The sequence below is a fragment of the Balaenoptera physalus genome (genome assembly GCF_965194825.1).
Source record: "Balaenoptera physalus genome assembly, chromosome: 10".
NCBI classification, from domain to species: domain Eukaryota; kingdom Metazoa; phylum Chordata; class Mammalia; order Artiodactyla; family Balaenopteridae; genus Balaenoptera; species Balaenoptera physalus.
In genome coordinates, this window is record NC_138889.1 from 4336521 (window position 1) to 4352049 (window position 15529).

General features: G+C 45.5%; 1 long non-coding RNA gene across 11 annotated transcripts in view; it reads right to left on the minus strand.

The window, feature by feature from the left end:
• Positions 1-15529, minus strand: part of LOC309667629 — a 362191-nt gene that overhangs the window by 179830 nt on the left and 166832 nt on the right. Inside the window, exon 4 of one of the 11 annotated variants that reach the window (XR_014267858.1) lies at positions 9575-13962. The exons of the other annotated variants lie outside the window; for them this stretch is intronic. This is a non-coding gene — a long non-coding RNA (uncharacterized lncRNA). Of the gene's footprint in view, positions 1-9574; positions 13963-15529 lie in introns of those variants that run through there. 11 annotated transcript variants of the gene reach the window in all.

The window sequence follows — 15529 nt, forward strand, 5'->3', positions numbered from 1 at the left end:
TGAGTGAGGCTTGCTTTTGGAGGGACTTCCCCCCATGCGCCTCGGAGAGTAAAGGCTTATCTTTATGAGCCTGGAGAAAACCCTAAACCAGTCATGAGAGGGACAGCAGCAGGCCGTGGGCAGGCCGCCTGAGCTGTGGCGGGATGGGGTGGCAGGGCTCCCGTTCCAGGGCTGCCCCTCCCACCGTTTAACGTCACCTTCACCGGGCCTGGGAGGAGACAGGCAGATTAGGATTCAACACAAGTTCCTAAGCAAGTGCCCACATCCTTCAGGGGGAGTCAAGTATGGAAATTAAAAACAGAAGTAATGACCCAAAGTCAGTTTCAGTGAGCGTCAAGGTAAAAATCCAGGATCCGTCCAGCTCCCCAGCACCAGCTCTGCTCCCCTCGGTTTGAGAAGTCCAGAACGCCCCATGGTACACGATTAAAATTGCCTCTTTTGGTGGTCCCCCCTCTCCCCTTCATCTTTTTTGGTCTGAGCCAACACCAGAGACAAGTAGGGACTGGATAATCATTGCTGCTGGAGCTATACTTCCACCAACGTTGTTCTCCTCCTCAGAAGGGGCTGATTACCATATGAAGCATCTTTCACTTGGCAAAAATCAGAGAGAATGTCTCCCTCCGTTTTCCCCAAAACACAGACAAGAGAGTCGAGAGGGGGAGGCGGCCAGCCACCGATGAGATCTGAACCATCAGAAACTTCTCTCCGTCTTTCACAGCATTTATTTCCTTTGATGTCAAAATCTTCTTTCTCTACTTGTGTTTTATTTATTTGTTTTTTGATTTTCTTCTTCTTTCTTTTTTTTGTCTTAGCTGCCATTCAGAGCAGCCGTCTTCTCCACAGAGCCCTGAACCTGCCAACGTCAACTGGAAAGGTCGGCCCAGCTCTGGCAGTTGGAGCGTCACCATGTCGCTGCGGCCCCGAGGCTGACCTGCACGTCAACTCACGTCTAGCCAATCGGACCCAGGATCACACCCATAATTGGCAGCTGGCTGGAGAACATCAGATTTTATTCACCATTTTCAATAAACAACCTAGGAAAGAGGAGTAAACCCCAGAAGCCAACTTTGCAATAAACCGTGCAGTGCTTTCTGACTCAAGGGCAAGTGTACCAGAGACTCAGATCAATTATCTAAATAATTCAAGCCCCAAACACAGTTCCCCTAGAAACACTCAAATAATTGAAGCAAAGGGGGGCTTCGGGGTGACCTACCTCAATAACTGTCTTCATCTGCCTCATTACCCTGTCTACCTGACCCAGGACAGTGTCAGTATGGCCAGAGGATGTGGGGAGAATGGGAGTAATTTATTAAGTGCCTATTATGTTCCAGGCTGTCCTTGGGGGGCCTCGCATGTATCGTGTCATCTAAGGAAATGTCCACTAAGGTCCGGACCTCCATGTGGTCCAATCTTGGAAGAGTGATTTATTCAAAGGATCACAGTCTGAAAGTTATAAATGTAAGTGTTTAAAGGGATTGCAATTTCAACCCTCTTAAACAACGTAAAGAGAATCCAGTTCATAAGACAGAGCGATATTGCCTAAAAACAGACAAACAAAACACCTTGACTATCAGCTCCAGCTCTCTACTGCCCTACAGCTGCCCTGGAATCAGGGAGCCTCTCTGACACCCCATGTTCTCCCCGAAAACACCCGGGCTCCAGCCACAGGCCCTGGTCTTTTGTTCCTTTCTTGTTACCACCCATGTCTCTAATCACATCTCTCTTTATTCTTTCACTTGATTCTGCATCAAAAAATCTGCAGAACTTGCTGTCAGAGACTGAATTCTCATTAGGAGGAAGAGAAAGGAGAGTCATGTAGCTGTGGACAAAGACGACGTGTTCTTTGGTGGCCGGGGCTGGGGGGCTGGGGACACTCACATGCTGGTGAAATTTGTCCCCGTCTCAGGAGCCATATGACAACCTTGAGAAGAAGAAATTATTCTCTCTTCTCCACAGTGGGATAGCCGAAGCCCAGGTGAGTTGTGGAAGGCCACAGACCTGACGAGTGACAAAATCAGGTACATGTGGCACCAAAGCCACCACTTTTCCACCAAACCCCAAGTGTCCCGTGGAAGAGATGAAATGAATCTGGCATGATATCAATGAGATGAAACTTCTCATCGCCCCTCAGTGAAGCAGACGTAGGCCTGGGAGAGAGAACCAAAGACACTGCAAAGGACCCTCCCTTGGCTTGAGACCCACTGTTACCCTTCATCCTTTACAGAACACTAGCTCAGTGGGTTCTTCCTGATTATATAGAGGCGTGGGTTGGCTTTGCTTACTAATAAGTGCAATTCATTCATTCTGCAAATATTAGTTAAATTCCTCCATGTTAGAAACCATGTGGGAAGGTGGACGGGCAAACAGAAATACAACACGACCCTGCCCTGAGAGAGCTGAGTGGAGTTGGAGATGCAGGCATGTAAAGATCAGGACTGCACAAGGTGGGAGGGGAAAAAGAGCAGGTAACGTCCAGCTGGACCTGAGTTGATCAGGAAAGTCTTCACCGATGACTCAACATCTCACACTACTCTTGGAGAGCCATCTTCCACTACCTTTGTTAATGGTTCCTCTTAGTTTTCAAGGTTCTCTTGAACTGCCTTCAATTTCCATACTGAGCCATTGTGTTTGACCCAATCCCTAAAGAAGTGGTTAAGTTGGCCAGGCCCCAAAGTCACACCGTCCCATGACAAGTCACATAGGGGACTCATATGTCCTTAGCCCCTACACAGTTCAGTTCTATCATCACTGACATGGTTCCATAAATATACTTTGAGCATCTAGTAAGATACAATAGTGAGCAAATAAAGACAGCCTCTGGCCTCATGGAGCCTAAAGGCTATTGGAGGAGATAGATACCCATGAATCAAATATTTGTAAAGTATATGCAACATTTCATACACGTGAGTGTGAAATTTCTACTGTACCTGAGAAGAAGGGAGAGAAGGACCTGACCAGGTACCACTGTGGGGCAGGTAGTCAGGGAAGATTGCTCATGGAATCAATACTTGAGCCAATGCCTGGAGTCAGGAAATGAGGAGAGATCACTCCTTTCAGAGGGAACAGAGCAGCTGTGATGGGAGGGAGCAGAGCAAGACCAGGGGCTGAAAGGACAGCATCGTGTTTGGGGTGGGAACCATGGAGGCACCGCCAAGATGGAGCCATGGGGTGAAACTGCAGGCCTGTGGGCACGTGAAATAGATTGGCCTTCATCCCACCAGCAAAGTGAAGCCATTTATACCATGATGCGGCAAGATCAGATGTGTACTTGAAAAGGCCACTTGAGCTTCTGTTTGGAGATTAAATCACAGAATGGCGAGAGTGATGTGGAGACAGCAGGAGACCCAGGCGGTGATGCCCCGGGAGCTGGATGGGCACAAAGGCAAGAGGTCGTGAATGAAACCCGGCTCTGCTTCTGAGGTCGCCGCTTTCCAGATAGGGCCGCCTGCACAGGGGACGTGTCTTGTTTGGGTTTCCTCATCCACCAAACTCGGGAAGATATCTCCCTACCTCTTTCCAAGGTGCTTCTGAAGATCAAATTAAATAACGAAAATGAGAAGACAAAATATACCCTAATAGGACCTTCACAGCAAAAACGCAGTTAAAAGATGCTATTAGTGGGCACCTCCCACTCTAGGTATGAGCATTGAAGTGTGTGAGCCCACCACCCCCCCAAAAAGCCTGAAGAAAATAATGTAATTTTTTTAAATTAGCAAATATTCTGGGGGGAATCTGAGAGGAAAATTTGGAGAGAATGTTGAACAGGAGAGAAGAGAGAGAGAGAGGAAGACGAGGGGAGAGAGGGAGGAGGAGAAAATGGGAAAAAGGAAGGAGAGAGAAAGAGGCAGGATGCTAGAGCAGGTTTCATTTAGCTGTTCAGACAGAGAATGGGAAAAAGAAACAGACTAATGTGTGAGCATGGAGAAAAGAGACGGACGTACATTCCCATCCTCAGGATGTGAGTTTTGCCTCTAGCTCCATCATCTCCTGGATCTATTTACGAACCAGAGGGACTCCTTTGTGAATAAGCCATGATGTTATTTATGGTCCCTTTTTAAAGAGCCGTCTCCAGCTTCGGCATTTACCCCATGGGAACCTCTACATAATTACTCAGTTGATAACGTTCTCCTGACAAAAAAAAAAAAAAACAAGCCAAGAAAAGAAAGGCTCGTTCTGAATTTTCAGAATGCCGATTCCAGAAAGAACAGAAGTGATTTCTTATGTGGCTCCTCTTCTGCAATTGTATAGCAACACCCTGGCTTTTTAAATGATGAGTAAGTCATTCCTATTATTCATCTTAATAAAAATAATTCCACCAAAACCCTTTTAGGTTTCATGACAAACTGGATGTCTTGAATTAATAAAGTATTTGGAATATGGGGCAGAAGTTTCCCATTAATTTCTAAATTGTGTTCTGAGACCCCTGCAATTCTCCTGAATATTGGCTTTGATACCTGTTCATCAGCACCCCCACCTTTTCTCCCGTTGGCCCCTTCTTGTTGATGGCTTTGATCCTAGAACTGTCACTCCACGCAGAGTATCAAATGCTTCTGAGAGTTTGGAGCGGCGCTTCGGTCTCCCAACGCCAAGTCCCCCCCGCGCCAGCTGTACACAGATCCAGGGCAACGGGGCCAATGCCACCTGCCAGTTGGATTCCGTTCCCTACTACCCCACACACTCCCTTCACCCAGGCCGTGGCAACCTCTCTCCAAGAGTGACCCCGTCACCTTGAAGCAGAAACCTACTAGTATAGGAGCTGTGCAACAATGAGATGGAAATTTTCCTGCAAGCCTGGCAGATAATTATCTTAATAAATTTCCTTTGAAAACACAGATTCCACAAACTACCTCTCGAGCTCCAAACTTGAACCAAGCAAACAGCTCCATCTCCAAATGTGATCTTATAATGAAATTAATATTGATTACGAGAGATAAAAACTGCTACACGGAAGATAGTAAAAATTATTACAGATTAGGGGGTAGGGAAATAGGATGAGAATAAAAATGACAGATTAGCAAAGCACTATAAAATGACAATGAAGTCCAGTGTGGCTAAATCACTAAGTTGATTAGTAGAAGAGTCTACAGGAATATATTAAGTTACCACTGAATTGTGTTATCTGTTTTCTAGAATATTCAACAGATTAAAACGTTCAGGAGACCTTTTGAGAGAGGGGCCCAAGGGCAGGAGGCCGGATGTTTAAAAATAGGACTGCACTGCATTAAGCTGACTCGTTCACTCATTCATCCATTGAACGCATATTTTGTATGAACCCACCTGGTAAAACAAGAGGCGCTACAGAAGCAGAGGGCAAATCACTGTCCTTAACGTGTCTACAGACTAGCCCAGAGGAGAATGCAGCAGGCACCATGATTGAATCAGGAGCAGGTTACAGTCGGGGTCAGAGAGGGGGAGGGAGAGAAAGAGAAAGAGAGAGAGAGGGAGAGGGACAGGAGTTCTACCTAGAGGGGTCAAGAAATTCCCAGCCACCCCAGATAGCAACCTACACAATGGTGGAACAAGTGGGCAATTCCCGTTTGCACTGGGGGTTTGCTCTGTTGATGCAAATACAGAGCTGAGAGACCTGCTCTTTTGTGGAGGGAGGGCCAGCACCAAAAAGGGAAGTAATTGCTGTTGACAATCTCCCAGACAGCGCAGATGCCTCAGGCGGAACTCCAGACTATAGAAAGCAGGCTCTAGGGAGGAAAGGCCTCCTTTTATGTCCCTCCCTGGTCTTCAATCTCTAGGGCCTGGGCTTCTAGTGGTAGAGATGGAGGTATGTACCCCTGGGGCAATGGGTGCTGAGCTGATGTCTAGAGCAAGACACTAGTTTAGGGCAAAAGGGAGGACTTACTTCCTACCGGCCCTTGACTATTTATGAAGAGGACTCTATGCACCCGTAAATCAAGGACAAGCCATCCATGTCAAGATTCCTGAGATGTGTGTCATCTTCTGTTTACTTCTTGGAGACGACGCAGCAGAGTAGTTCAGAGCCAGAGCCTGGAGGCAAGCTGTGTTCTTTCGTATCCTGACTCCACCACTAATTAGCTGGGTCCCCTTGGACATGTTATTTAGTCTCCCTCTGCCTCCTTCATTATCTTTAAAATGGGAATAATCACAGGATTTACCTCATGGGGTTGTTGTGAAGAGCAAATAAGCTATTGCACTCCAGATAATCCCCTGCATAACGTAAACACTCAGTAACAACTTGCTATATTTGTCATTTAAAAATCTCCTTAATTTTAGTAAAGTCTCATTTGAATTATTGTTTATCCATTTTTGAAACAATGAATGAGAGCATTGGGCCTTGCTGCAGGGTTGTAAGGAAGGGGTGTGAAGGGAAGGGTCTTAGAGTGAAAATGTCCCCATCATGCTGAACTGGCTAAGATGATGGATGTCAGAAAGAAACTTACAAAAGGAATTTCTAGAAGAAAAAGCAGAGTCCTGAGTTCCAAGAACCCTTCCTACCATGACCTTCTCCTTTCAAAGACAGTCTTCAAGGGTTTGGGTTTCATTTTTATTATGGAATTTTATGCCAATCCTCCAAAAGAAAATTGAAAACCATCACACTCTCTTGCACAAAATCCTACACTGACTTCTGAATGGAAAAAATTACATGCTCCTAATCTCTCCAGCTAATTCCCAGTGAGTCCTGGGTGTATTAGCCAGAACCTTGGTTTTGAGGTCATTTCGTTGACCCAAGTCCACTTCCCCCAAGTCAGGTAAGGACAGATGCCATGCAAAGGGGGCACAGACACACACACACCACCACCACCACCATCACCACCACCACCAGTACCATGCATTGAAAACATAAAAAAGACTTATTGAGGAAGAACCTATGAGAAAGCAGTGGCAGAGCACAGGCAGCCTCGGTCCTCTGTTTAGGTTAGACATGGCTGGGTACACCGTGGTCTAAGAGACCCTATCATGTTGTACACGTTTGTATTACACTCCATATTTATGGGAGAGTTGAGAAGGGGGCAGAGAACATTGAGTCAACAGTGTAAGTGGAAACTTCCTTTTCAAAGAAATGATGTTACTGGAAAGAGGAAAAGGCTCCGGAGTTCAGCCTGTCCAACGAGCTAACTCAGGCCTGTCTCACTGGCCTCTTGCTGTGCTGTCAAAACAGGGAGGGAATGAATCTCCAAGGCCCAGATCACCTGATTACCAGAGACCCAATGTGTTCTGTCTCATACGTGCTTAAGGCTTTCCCCAAGCCAACACATCCTCTTTCATTATCTTAATCACCACCCATAAGTTAATGTCTCCTAAACCCAAGTTTCCAGTCTGGACTTCTTACCAGAGCTGCAGATGGATATTTTTTCTAGCTTGCCTCGCAATACGCCATACTCAGCATATCTAAATATTGGTGACCCTCTTTCCCCAAAACCTTCTCCTCTGCCTAATTTTCTTGTCATTGATTGTCATTTCTTGTCATCTACTATTTGAGGGGCCCACCATCCAAATTAGAAAACTGGCCTTTGTCTCCTCCCTCTAACTTTTCATATTAATTCATCACGGTGATGGTTAATTTTATGTGTCAACTTGATTAGAGTAAAAGATGCCCAGAAAGCTGGTACACACTATTTCTGTGAGGGTGTCTCTGGAAGAGATAAGCATTTGAATCAGTAGACTGAGTAAAGAAGATCATCCTCACCCATGTGGGCTGCATCATCCAACCCACTGATGGCCTGAATCATCCAACCCACTGATGGCCTGAATACAACAGAAAATGCAGAGGAAGAGCTAATTCACTTGAGCTGAGACATCCATCTTCTCCTGCCCTCAGACACTGGGTAATAGGGCTTTCAGATGCAGACCAGGGCTCACACCATTGGCCCTAGATTATCAGGCCTTCACACTCAGGCTGAATTACCCCACTGGCTTTACTGGGGCTCCAGCCTGCAGACAGCAGATCACAGAACTTCTTGGCCTCCATAATCATGTGACCCAATGTCCATCATAAATCTTCTCCTCATTATCTCCATACGTATCCTATCGGTTCTGTTTCTCTGGAGAACCCTGACTAATACAAGCCCCAAGTCAGACCAATCGTGCTTTCTATTTTCTGGATCCTTCTCATCTCCTCCATGCCTGCAGCCGAGGCTTGAGCTCAGATATTCATCTCTAAAGGCTTCACCCCAGGGTCTCTTCACAGGTCTCCCCATCTCAAAGCTTCCATCACCTCAGCTGCCTGGACTCCAAGTTTGTCACTTTATTCTCCACTTTAAAATTTATTAAAGACCTTCGTTGCCTAAATTCTTTAAAAGGACCTACAAGGATTTTCATGAATCTATTTCTTGTGATTCCTTGACCATGTCATAACCTCGACATGCTGAAGGCAATATCACATTTCTTGCTCTCAGGCTTTTGGACACAACATTTTCTTTGCAGGAATATTTGAGAATTAACTCATCATCACCCCCCACGCTTTGCCTCATTAGATCCAACTCATCCTTTGGATTTCAGTGCCAGAAATCTAGTGATCATTTACCAAGAAGATACCAAAGTTTCCAAATACCTGTGAAGGACCTGTTCATGCCAAAAGAGGATTGAGAAATCTGTAAATCTCCACTGATCATTGCCAAACTCTACTTGACCCTGGTTGGTTTGGTTTATCACTGACACCACCTATATGAGGTAACAATGTCAGTGTCATAGTCATTGGCACACTCATGATATGTCTCTCTTTCTTCTAAGCAAGGGACTCTGCTTGTTCATCCAAGAAAGAGTCCACCTCCCTAGCTACCCCACCCAATCACCTTTGTCTGAGGGCCTCCATTTGATTTCCAGTTTTGACAGAAATGTGTTTCTGTCTTCACTTTGTAACTTCAGTCACCCATCCTATCTTCCTCACCGTAGGCTGACAGACAGGAAGGACTAATGGCCTTGAAGGGCTCTCCAGAGTCATTCTACCAACCACCACGTTTATCTCTCCTACAGTCATTGGGCCTTCACACAACAGGAGAACTAGTTTGGTATTCAAGTCACTTCCTCCATGGCTCCACCACTGGGCCAGCCACAGACAGACTCTTCCTAGAAATGTGAAGTCTCACAAGCTTCAGAAGGCCAAAGAATTGCACCGGATTCAAGTCAAAAACATCAGTTCCCAGGCCAATAGAGAACAATTTGATTCTCTGTGTAGTGGTTCCTTCTAATCCAACCTTCCAAAGATAAAGTTAATTCCATTCCCATCACCAAGGACCCCTCTATCCTCAAAATCTTTTTCTCATTCATTTCTACTCTGAACTTCTAAATCCAAGTACTTGAAAATCTTTTCCTTATGTCCATGTACTGTGGGAGCAATTGGCATTTCACTACCAGCATCCTGCTCTGCCTGGGAGATGATCTGCCTATTGGAGCATATACAAAATGGGTCCAGACTCAAGAGAAATAAATCAGATGACAAGCCCATAGGTTACTAGGATTTCATTTCTCTGCATCCACTCTCAATGTTCTGCTTCCAGATTCATCTACTGCCCTGCTTAATAGCCTTCAATGACTCCCACGGCCCACAGTATAAAGCTCAAGGCTAGGTCTTCAACATGGTCTGGCAGGCTGTTTCTGGTCTGGTAGGCTCTTTCTGGTCTGGTTCTTGTCTATCGACCCAGCCTCATCCATCTCAGGTAGCGGCCAAAGGGTGCTCAGGTTAGAGGACCTCAGAGACATGTCCGCACAACCAGCTATTTGAGGAACATACTGGGGGAAGTTCAGCTTTCCATAGAACTCAGCTAATAATGACTCAGGTCTTAAAAACTGCCCTTTGGAACAAGCGCATTGGCAAACTCCTTTAGCGAGGAATATTTACACTAGCATAGATATTGTGAGTTAAGGTCAATATGGGAAATAGTCAAGAGGGATCCAGATTGTATCAAAACCAAATGGGTTAAACCACAGTAAGGATTATCATCAATCCCTTAGTGAAAAGAAGCTGAAACTCTGCTCTTCCCTTGCTCTCTACTGCAGTGTAAAATGAACTGTAGGTAGTTCTCATTACATGTTGTGAGTTCTGTCACACTTAAATCCTTTTGTCACCTTCACAAAGCTCCACGTTAAAGAATCTCTCTGGCTATTGTTATATAGAACTGCCAGGTCCGTGAGGTCAGATCCTTCCTGACGATTGGCATCAAGATCCAGGCCCACAGACGCGGCAGGAACAGATGCGCCCTTCACTTCCGCACAGAATGTTGTCTTAATGAGACTGAGTTCTCTCTAGGTCGATCCCACGTTGAAACGGCATTTGGTTGCAAGGCTCTTTCAGGGAAACTCCTCTCTCTGGGGTTAAGTCGCATGACTGCTGTGGACCCCAGGCTGGCTGATACCCCGTCTCTTGCCCCCGAGACTCCTTTCCTGACCTCAGACTGCACCACGGTCCCCCTGTCCCATTCTCCATACCCACATGGACTCAGCTGTGACATGGCCAGGAGCGGGCTGTGGGGGTGGGGCATTCCTACAAGGCTCCTAACCCCCGGTCACCTGGCCAGATGCATTTATGATCATCGGCTCCAACTCTGGCTATCAACACAAACGCAGCCTGGCCTTCATTTTATCCTGCCTGTTGATCCAAAGCCACGTTCAAGAGATGGAGTGTTCCCTGCCCAGCCCTGGCTGTTCCGCCGGCTGGAACTCTTCACCATGGCCTTGCTGGGCAGGTGGAGGAGACCACTTAGATGAGGCACATGCTTCGGGGAGGACAGTCACGGGAAATGGGACTGGAAAAGCAGATTGGGCTCCGCCTGGGGAGGACTCGGGGTGCGAGAGAAAGCAGCATGCTCGCTCTGCCCTGCAGCCCCGTTCCCAGGGCCCGTGTCGCCACGGCGCACCTCCGCAGTTCACTCACTGGACAGGGAGCGACTCCATTACATTTCAAAGCATCACTTGAGAGAGGATTATTTTCTTACCAAGGTGACTGGAGGTATTTCGGTTCTAAGACTTTATGATCACATTGTCTCAGAGGCAGCTTGACAACGTCTTATGTCTCTGACACTGGAGGGATTTACTCACTCGAAGCGGGGCACTAAATCCCCTGCAGGCACTGTATGTGGAATCTGTCTTTATAAATAAACAGCACGTTGCCCTTCCGCTTTCCTTTCTTCCGAGCGTCTGTGAGCCCCACCATCTCCTAATGAGATAAGCCTCCCACCCCTCCCGTAGTGGCAGGTAGATGCTATCCTCGCCGAGTTTTGGAGGTTTCCTCCTCTGTGGAGCTGGGATGATAATACCCAGGCCTCTTTCCCTCCAGGGGTGCGAAGAAGTTTGACTGGATCACAGGCGGAATTATTCCACTTGGAGATCTTGTCCTAAACCCCACTGTTTCCCCCACCTCCTGCTCCCTAATTCAACACAAATGAACGTACCCAGGGAAGAACCCGCTGGAGTAAAAGAAAGCTGAGCCTCCTTGTTCCTCCAGACACGATCCTCTACCTCTGCTTGAACCCTGCTGGTGATGGGGAACTCACTGCCCCACAAGGCAGCCAAGGTCCACGAGGTAGCTCTCTTTTTCACAGGAAGCTACAATCTCCCTCCTTCTAACTGTTGTCTTGGGGGCCCGGCCATGACCCTCTGGAGTAACTCTGAGCCAGTGTTATGCTTTCTCCACCAGACAGCACCTTCAATATTTGAAGGCAGTTATCATTTCTCATTATTTTCTTCTCCCACATGAGCTAAGGGCAGACCTCGGCGAGCAAGAAAAAGGGTTCATGGTGGCTTGTAATATGTCCATTTCTTAAGGAAGAAATAAACACGGCAGCAATTTGTCACCCACTTACTGTCCTATTTGTTCAGGGAAAGTAAATGCTGTTTTCTGCACTGAATATACCTCCATTAACTCTTTGGTCCCAGGAAGCCACTGAATTTGGTCGTGCTCTGAAGCTTCTGCTGACCCTACTCCTGGAAAATGTCGCTTGCTCTCTCCTCTGCGCTCCCAAGACACTCTAAATTATTGCATTGTTTTGTTTCAGTTCACGTATACCCAGGCCTGCCTTTCAAGGCTTTAAAAGTCTCAAGCACGGCCCATATTTTAGTCATGGAGGCATCCACAATGCCTAGCAGAGTGCCTAGAACTTGGGAGCCACAAAATAAATGTCTGCCGCTGAACGAATGCTGTCAATACATCATAATAAAGAGGGTTGTTAAGATTTCTTCAGTGCCTTAAACTATTGGGAATATGCTACTTTACAAAGTTGGTTTATTATTTCTCCTGTCAGCTTCAGGTTCCAAAGATATGGAGCACGTGTACAAATGTGAAAGCCACTTTGTATATATATCGCCCATAAAGAAGATCTATGCCAGCTCTCTGCTGTATTTATCTGGCGACTAGCATCAGTGGTGACACATGAAACTATACAGTTAAAAGGCACTGAAGTACAGCTTAGATGAAAACAGATGAAAAAGATCGAAACTGCTCAAAAGGCTGCTAAGAAGAAAAATATCTTTAGGCCCATTCTTTAAAGCGTTTACATAAATAATCCTGACTAGGCATGTACTTCTTTTTTTTAAAATTCTGGTGGCTGGGTGTGTGTGTATGTGTATGCGCACGCGCGTGTGTGTGTGTGTGTGTGTGTGTGTGTGATGGGAGAGGGAGTAGTGTTTTTAATTTAAAGTTAATGGTACCCATGATGCATACTTTTCTCTCCTGCTTCCTCAGTGTTTCAGGAGATTGTTAGGTTGTCTTCAAATATCCTTCATATCACTTGTGAGGGCGTTGGCAGAAATGGGACTGTTGGTGACAAGGACAGCCAGGGGCCCCCTAGAGAGCACACGCATATGAACAAACCTTGTAGAGTTCCGGGGAAGGGCAAGGGCTGGTACCATTTCATTGCTCTGTTCAGTTTCCTATCAACTTAGAGAAATATTGGCTTATGCCAAGAAAACAATCAGTTAAGGATTCCTCCTCACCAGCCAAGTTTGAAGGAAGAAAACTACTGTGTAAGCGTGCTCGAAAAATGTTTCCCTTTACTCAAATTCCATTTTTTTAAAAATTTTTAGTGGAGTATAGTTGCTTTACAGTATTGTGTTAGTTTATACTGTACGGCAAAGTGAATCAGCTATACGTATACATATATCCCCTCTTTTATGGATATCCATTTTAAATGTTCAGTAGATTTAAGGTTTAAATGTTTCAGAGAGAAAGAACGAGCTTAGCCCTAACCCTCTGATACAATCGCCAGTGGTCTTTCACTGAAGAATCTAAAGAATGATTTCTAGCATCATATGCAAAAAAGTAATAATAATTTAATGTCTGTTGAGAGGAGGGACATTGTAGAGAGATTAGAAAACTGGTCCCTATAGGATAACCTTAATTTCACTGGAAAGAGACGTCAGGGCGTGTCACATTGGAACTGTTTACCTCTCATGTCATTTCAGACTGGAGGGAAGGCACGAGACACAGACGTGAGCTGAAAATGAGCTGAGTGGCAGAGAGAAGGTGCATGGAGGAAGGTAGCTCTTTTTTAGCAAGGGAGGCACCTGGATGCAATGGACAGGTAAGAGATAACACCATATAGATTTGTTCAGGCAGTTGACCAGCCAAAGAGGCAGACTTTGATTTTCTGAAATGTCTAGTCCTTAAAGCCTTAAAGCAGCTAGAGCAGGTCTTTAGATTCAAAACTGAACCCTGCAGGGTACAACTTGTGGGCTCGTGACTCTGATGGCCTGGGTTCAAATCCTCATCTTTTCACTTTCCAGTTTTTTTTCATTAATAAATAATTTAACTTCTCTAACTAAGGTTTCCTGCACATAAAAGGAGGAGAATAATGTTATAAGCTCATATGTTTGTCGTAAAGTTAAAAGAGGATATTCTGAGGAATTCCCTGATGATTCAGTGGTTAGGACTCTGTGCTTCCACTGCAGGGGGCACAGGTTCGACCCCTGGTCAGGGAACTAAGATCCTGCATGTCGCGTGGCATGGCCAAAAAAAAAAAGAAAGAGGATATTCCTCTAAAACTCTTGATGTTGTGCCTGAAACGTAGTAAATACTCAATAAATGCTCATAAAACCATGACCAGATCACAAAGCAAGTATTATGAATTAGCTTGAGGAAACAGAGGCAAAAGAAAGTAAAAATTTTCTTAAAAGAAAAAGGAAGCATATGGTTTTAGTATGCTGTGGCTGCAGTAACAAATTAGCACAAAATGGCTTAAAAAACAGAAATTTATTCTCTCACAGTTCTGAAGCTCAGAAGTCCAAAATTCAGATGCAACAGGGTCAAGCTCCCCAAGAGGGCTCTCAGGGAGAACCCTTCCCAGCCTCTTCCAGGAGGTGCCAGGTGTTCCTTGGCTTGTGGTCATATCACTCCAAGTTCTGCCTCTGTGTTCACATGACCTCCTCCCCTCTGTGTCCTTTTCTGTCTCCTATAAAGAAACTTGCCTTTGGATTTAGGTTCCTCCCAGCTAATCCAGATGATCTCATCTCAAAATCCTCAAATTAATTACATTAATTGCAAAAATCCTTTTTCCCAGTAAGTTCACACTCACATGTTCTAAGGGTTAGAATGTGGACATATCCTTTGGGGGGGCCACCGTTCAAACCACTACAGGTATTAATGAAGCAATGATTGTTCAAGTTAAATTAAATGTTAAAATTTAGTTAAGGTAATTTTAAAAAATCATATTCCCAGTAGTATTAATTAAAGTTAGTCAATCAAGTACAGTGGAAAAGTATTTATCTTCATTTTTTCAGAGGAGAACAATGATTTAATGTAGAACTGTGTGCTTTCTTCTCTTCTTCGGCTGTGTGTGTGTGAGAGAGAGAGAGAAAGAGAGAGGGAGAGAGAGAGAGAGAGACGTAACAGGTGAATTTCAACATAATGCAGGATGCTGTTTAGTGGTGCCAAAGTAAAATTCACCTTCTCTGTAGAGTTTTTCTTGTAAATGTTATTCTACTGGATCGTCCTGGGACCATATCAGCTTTGGTGTAAGTAAAGGAAGGTGAGACCATTGTGATGGAATGAAAGGTGTTGGACCTGGTTTGGAATCTGTCACCCACTGTCTAACCTCCAGCCAGATGTCTAACTATATGACCCCAGTTTCCTCATCTTTTACCTGGGAGAATCCTCCTCCTCTTCCTTACTTTCACCATGAATACCCAGTCCTTTAATTTCCTAATCTGTTCTCCAGAACTGGCCTGAGCAGGGGGGCAGAGCACACAACCAAGGACAGGGGGACAGGAAAACATAAGGACAAAGTTTTCCTTCAAACTTCTCTCGTTCAAGGAACAGAGACCTTCTCGCGCTTCCTTATATAAGAGTTTACGCCAACCTTACAGGTAGCCTGAGACTGAAACTAGAATGGTAACAGAAGTCCAGCAATCACTAAGAATCCGTTATTAGTCCTTCTCTGGGGGGGGTCACATCTCTCCCCACCCCACCTCCACCTCTGTCACGGCCATCAGTTTCTGCCTGTGTCTCAGCTCCTGACTTACGTCTCTGAGCATCTTCCTGTGCTTACAACTGGCTTTTCCTCCTGATAACTTGGAGCACCGTGTGGCTTTGGCTGTTGAGTCCAAATCTATGCTGCGTCATCTCCCA